Below are 6,255 nucleotides of genomic sequence, written 5' to 3'. Positions count from 1 at the left end.
TACTACAGTCAACTGCTGCCCAGCAGAACACCACCACCATGCCTCTCTCCTCATGGTCAGCAACAGCAGACCACCTCCTCTACCACGCCCTACGCAAGATGGTGCTGCTCTGGTGTGGGCAGCAGAACCTGGCCCAGGATGTGACCTGCCTAAATACCTCGATTGATGACCTTGGAGTCATTTCCTATAAAACTTTTTCTTGGTAGGAGGGACAGTGTCATTGTGGGTTGAGTGGGAGGGAACCAGGAAGTATATTTAGGGGATGGATCGGGCTCAGGACATTTAGGGGTTTGTGCTTGAGTAGAAAGGTGTAGGCCTGTTGTGGGTGGAGAGGGTGGATTTTCTATATAAAAAACAAAATTCAATGCATGTCACTCACACTATGGGGGTAATTCTAACGCGGCCCCCATTCCAACATTCCTGCTGGGCCGGCGGGCGCTAACCATGTTAGCGCCGCCGGCCCAGTGGGAATGAGGCCGCAACACAGGAGCTGGCTCCTAATGGAGCCGGCGGTGTTGCGGCGGTGTGACGGGTGCAGTTGCACCCGTCGCGCTTTTCACTGTCTGCCATGCAGACAGTGAAAAGCAGGCCGGGCCCTGTTAGGGGGCCCCTGCACTGCCCATGCCAGTGGCATGGGCAGTGCAGGGGCCCCCAGGGTCCTCAGGACACCCCTTACCGCCAGCCTCTTCCTGGCGGTGTAAACCGCCAGAAACAGGCTGACGGTAAGGGGATCATAATCCCCAGGGCAGCGCTGCCCTGGCGGATTATCACCGCCGGGGGGAAATCGGCGGGACACCGCCGTCCCCGGCGGTGCGACCGCGGCTTTGCCGCCGCGGTCAGAATGGGAAATGAAGCACCGCCAGCCTGTTGGCGGTGCTTCCGTCATTCTTGCCCTGGCGGTCCAAGACCGCCAGGGTCAGACTGACCACCTATGTCTTTTGCCTTTGCATTGCTAGTTAGTGTAGCACTGTGCCTTTTCTATTGACGAAAAGCTGTCCTCTGAAATTGTCAGGTTTTATACTGTACATTAACTTTCCCCTCAGACATTTCTTACCTGAAGCCCTTGCCATGTATTTCTTCTTAGTAGGTTACTTTACTTGCTGCTTACTCCAGTGCCAGTGTACCCTGTCTCCAGAGTGGGAACACACTAATTCTGTTTGGCCCAGCTTCCTATCAAAGTGTAGAATGGGTAGTTAATACTCTTGCCCTACCCTCTGTAATAACTGAACCCAAGGAGTGTATGCCAACAACATATGCAAAAATCTTAATTTTACTAATCTACCTCTGCATTGTGAGACCAACTTCAGTAATATGTTATTAAGTAGTTCACTTCTTAGTCCTTACCTGAATAGATTAAATCAATGGCTGCTTCATCTCTCAATCTTCACCATCCTTATTGCATGGTTTGCCAAAGGGCCTTCTTAATGCTGCTGGTAGTAATGGGCAAGCACTAACAAGGAAGACATTTACAAAGCAAGTCCAAGTCCCACTCAGTCTGAATGATGAGTGTGAGATGAACTCCAACTGTAGGATTATTCAGAAGTATTATCCATCAGAGGGATCTAGACTGACAAGAAACACACAGAGTAAGTGTATAATCGAAGACTGAGTGATCACCATGATAAAAACATCATACAAACAACAATTAGCAGTAGTACTTCTAAGCAATCTGAGCTAATAACTATTTATTTAAAAAAATTCAAACTAAACTTTAAAAAACCTTGAGTCAGTACTCAGGATTCAGGAGAAGGTTACTGCATGTTGCATACAATTTACAAGCAACTGAAGGCTTGATTCACAAGGGTAAAGTAAGTTATACTTTTGGTATAAGTTTACTCCTGCAGAGCAAGGTTATGCCTAGTAACTTTTCCACCAGTAACTTAATGTTATGAGTAGTAACTTTGCAAGTACTAAGTAAGTATTATAATTTTAAGAGGAGTTACTGTTACTACTCACAAAGTTACTGGTTGGTAGTACAGTTACACTGCAAGAGTAAACTTACACCAAATGTGTAACTGTATCTTCGTCAGTTAGGCAATAGTGTACACTAGTACAACCTGGTACATACATTGTTCTACGTAATACTCTTTACTATGATGAGTATGCCCATTTCATACCTGGGTGGGGGTAGTAGGGCTGGCGTGGTCTATTGTTCAGAAGATCCTGTAACAGTGAGTTGGCATCACGTTCACCACATCTACCTCACCATGTGTGAGAGCTATTTATGGTGTAAATTATTAGTAACAACTCAAAAGATCACCCATCCTAGAGGAAGAGGGATAGGGACTTATTGAATGGAGCGTAGAGGGAGCTGGGGAAAGGTGAGATAAAGATAAAAACAACATTCATCAAGTCAATGAGTGGCACATGATCACATCTATTGTGGAAGAAATGTCACATTTAAGTTACCATATGCACTTCAAACAGTCCTTAAGCCACAGAGTCCCAAGTTATCTTATGTCACCTAGGACTGAACAGAAATGTAAAATATGGGTGACTGAGACAATTCTACAAAATGTTATTGTTAAGAAAAGAAAGATTATACTGTATATATAAAAGCCAAAGTAGACGGTGCATCTGCATTCTGCTTCCCAGAATACTCTTCCTGGGTGCTGCGCTGTACCGGTCTCGTAAGTAAGAGTGCTATGTAGCTTTCGTGCAGAAGAAGAGAAGGAATGCAAAAAATACATGTCAATATTATAATGATGGAGAAGGTAAGCTTCATGGTGGTTGATGATCAAGTGGGCAGATTATAGGCTGGTGCAGTCATGTGTGATTAACTTAGAAGAGAGAACAACCTTTTACCAATCCCAGACAAGTAGCTGCATGTACCTGGCTGATCAATTACACAAACGTAAATTGTTTGCATCCATCACTTAATTACAGCTTGAGTTACATTTGAGCTAGCACACTACCAAGCAATTTTCAAACCAATGCATCTCTATCCAGTCCACAGAAGTAGGCCTCGTTGATTCATGTTGCTTGTTTCCCATAGGCAGTGTTTGTAACTTCCTTCCACTGGCTGATGGGGTAGTCCTGTGACTGTCCCGACTCCCAGTCCCCTCCTGACCCAAATGATAAAGACCTGTAGCTCCGATGAACAAGAAAAGCAAAAGAATTTGAGCATTTCGTGTAGTTTTGTGAACTAAACTGACTGGTCTTTGAAGAACCTTCAAAAAAGAAGTATAGATACAACTGAAGTGGACCCCAATATTATAAATCAAGTTTACTAATGTGTTACTACACCCTCCCAGGCACCACATGAATCATCAATCACACAACATATCACTCATTGGTGCATAGTTAGTTACCTGTTCCAAGTTTGATGAACTGCACGTTTGTCTGTTGTATCTTCTCTTTTATCATGAAAGCAACACAAATGACACTCCTATATGATTATTAATAATGTTTACTGGTGGCAGGCAGTCCAGGTAGAGAATGAATAAGAAGGATAGGGATGGGAGGCATTGTCTTCATGTTCTGTAAGTGTATGGGGAGGCGTCTTCTGTATACACTGGTCCATCCCATACATGTGAGTAGATGGGGCTGCATAGGCCAGATACCAAATATATAAATGTTCTTACACACACACACTTTTCTTTTTTAAAGCAGTTGGACATTAATATATGGAAGTTCTGTTGTGGCTTGCTTAGTCAGGGAAGTAAAGTTCATCCTCAAGCTCAGGTGGTACGCCCAGAAGTTCATCAATTATCACATTTTAGTCTGACCAATTGCCTTAATCCACCTCCTGTGCTGTTTCAGGAATATTGTTATCTTGTGTTATGAAGTGTTGGTTCATTTTTATCATGGTCAATCTCTCCATGTTTTAAGGTGAGAGACTGGTGTTCCTGTCTGTGACAACTACACTGGCTGTACTGAACATACATGCAGAAACCCTGGCTATCGGACAAGTCAGATACTTTATTGCCATGCTGCTGTTCTCTTGTCATTGACCCTCTTCCCATACCAATATACTAATGGGTTTTGATATGGGTAGACCTCTTTTGGGGCATCCAGATAGTCTTGGACCATCTTCTCAATGGTCATTTATGCTGCTCCTAGCTTGACCTCTGTTGCCTTCGCCTCTTCAACTTCAATTTCAACTCAGAATTATAAGGTGTGACTAATCACCAGAGAAGATATCCAGGTGCTGTGTTCTTTCTCAGTAAAAAAGTCATGTCTTGAATCCCTTTCTGAATTCCTGTAGGGAAGATGCTGTTCAGATGTGGAGGTCATTCCAGGACTTGGCAGCGAGGGAGGAAAGGGATCGCCCTCTACTGTAGCTGCAGCAGAAGTGGGGAGTGTGTGCAGGGTCATTGGAAGTGGAGCACAGGTGTTTGGAGGGTTGGTAGAAGTGCAAGTGATGGTTGATGTATGCTGGCCCAAGTCGTGGAGGTCCTTGTGGGCGTGTGTTAGCATCTTGAAGTGGGATTTTTTGTGGACGTGGAGCCAGTCGAGGTTCCCGAGGTGATGTAAGTTCTTTTGAGGAGGTCAAGCATGAGTCTAGCAGCTGTGTTATAAATAGTCAGGAGTATCTGTAGGAGTAGGGTGGGGGTTCCTGCGTACAGTGTAAAGCTGAAGTCCAGCCGGCTGGTAACTAGGGCTTGAGTGACAGTTTTTCGGTTGTTGATTGGGATCCATCTGAAGATCTTTCAGAGCAAGTGAAGGGTGTGGAAGCAGGCAGAGGAGACTGTGTTGATCTGGTATTTCATGTTGACTTTGCCATCCAGGATGATGTCAAGGTTGCAGCCGCTGTCTGTTGGTGTAGGTGTTGGTCTGTGTTCGTCAGGCCACCAGGTATCGTTCCATAGATAGGTGTTGTTCCCAAAGAACAGCACTTCAGTTTTGTCCTTGTTGAGCTTTAGGCAGCTGGTCTTCATCCAGTCGTTGACACCCATCATGCAGTTGTGCACGTTGGACCTTGAGGTGGTAGGATCTTCTGAGAGCGAGAGCATGAGCCTCTGCACTTGAGGAAAGCCCTACCACTTGAAACCAAGCCAGTGCAGAGGTTGGGTCAGGCTCTTCTGTTGTTTGTGTTGCTGGTATTGCTAGTATTGGTGATGATGATGGCGATGGTTGAGAGACAACAGCACTGCCCTTTCTGGAGGTAGAAGGCTGCAGCCAGAACTTCTGCCCAGGCCTCTGTCTTCCAGCTGTTCTTTTTCCAAGTCTCTCACGCGGTCAACAATCCAAGCCTTGAATTGTGAAACAAACCCTTCTGAAAAAGGAATGAAGGTGGCCAGTATTTTTTTTCATACTGTGGATCAAGCATTGTTGCACAGCTGTACTTTTTAGAGGACAAGATCTCTCTTTGCAGCCTTGTATTAACAGAAAAGCAAAGGATTAAGCTCTGAACCAATTCATATGCTTCTACATTCACACAGACGAACCTTTGCAACACTTTTTTCAACTGGTCCTGTAGCAGATGCAATAAAAATATTATTGGCTCATCGAACTGTCCTCTTTGTTGACTTCCCGTTTGAGAACCTCAAAAGGAGTTAGCATTTGTGTCAGGCATTTGACTGGCCTCCATTGGTCCATCTCCAGGGTCATGCTTTTCCCAGTTGCATCCCCTCCTCTTTGAAGGACATACTCAGTGATTGGCTTGTACTGCTCAAGCAGACATTGCAACATATAGTAGGTCGAGTTACAATGTGTTGGCACCTCCTGTACAAGGGCTTTAATCAGTACGCTGTTAGCATGCTGAATGATCCTCAACTGCTTCCAGGCTTTAAAAGAATGACTGAAATGAGTGCAGATTCTTATTCTGGCAGCCAATATGTTGCTGAATAGGCCATCTTTTTTTTTTTAGAAAGTCCTGCACAATCAGGTTGATGCAATGCGCCAAACACAGGACCCTGAAATATTCACCATCTGCCAAGTCCTTGACTATATTACTGCCATTGTCCGTGGTAACACATCCAATTCTGAGACCTCTGGGTAGAAGTCATTCAAACACCTTGTTATTAAAGTCTTCCAAGATGTTTTCATCTATGTGGGAATTCTCCATTACGAACATCGCTACGGTTGTATGCCACCAAATGCCCTTAAAACTTTCTTCAGCACTGAGACCTGCAGATAGCTATTGCCTAAACCCCACAAAAGAGATTCAGTGTGCACCAATACACATGTAATCAGTTGCTTGACAACTGGTCAACATGTTGTTGTCAGGTACATAGTGTGAACAGCACTCTGCTGTATAGGTTTGCCAACCTATTGCAGCACATCATGATGGAGCACTGAAATAGCAACTCT

The sequence above is a fragment of the Pleurodeles waltl genome, chromosome 3_1, assembly GCF_031143425.1.
Source record: "Pleurodeles waltl isolate 20211129_DDA chromosome 3_1, aPleWal1.hap1.20221129, whole genome shotgun sequence".
Lineage (NCBI taxonomy): Eukaryota > Metazoa > Chordata > Amphibia > Caudata > Salamandridae > Pleurodeles > Pleurodeles waltl.
This window is presented reverse-complemented; position numbering follows the sequence as displayed.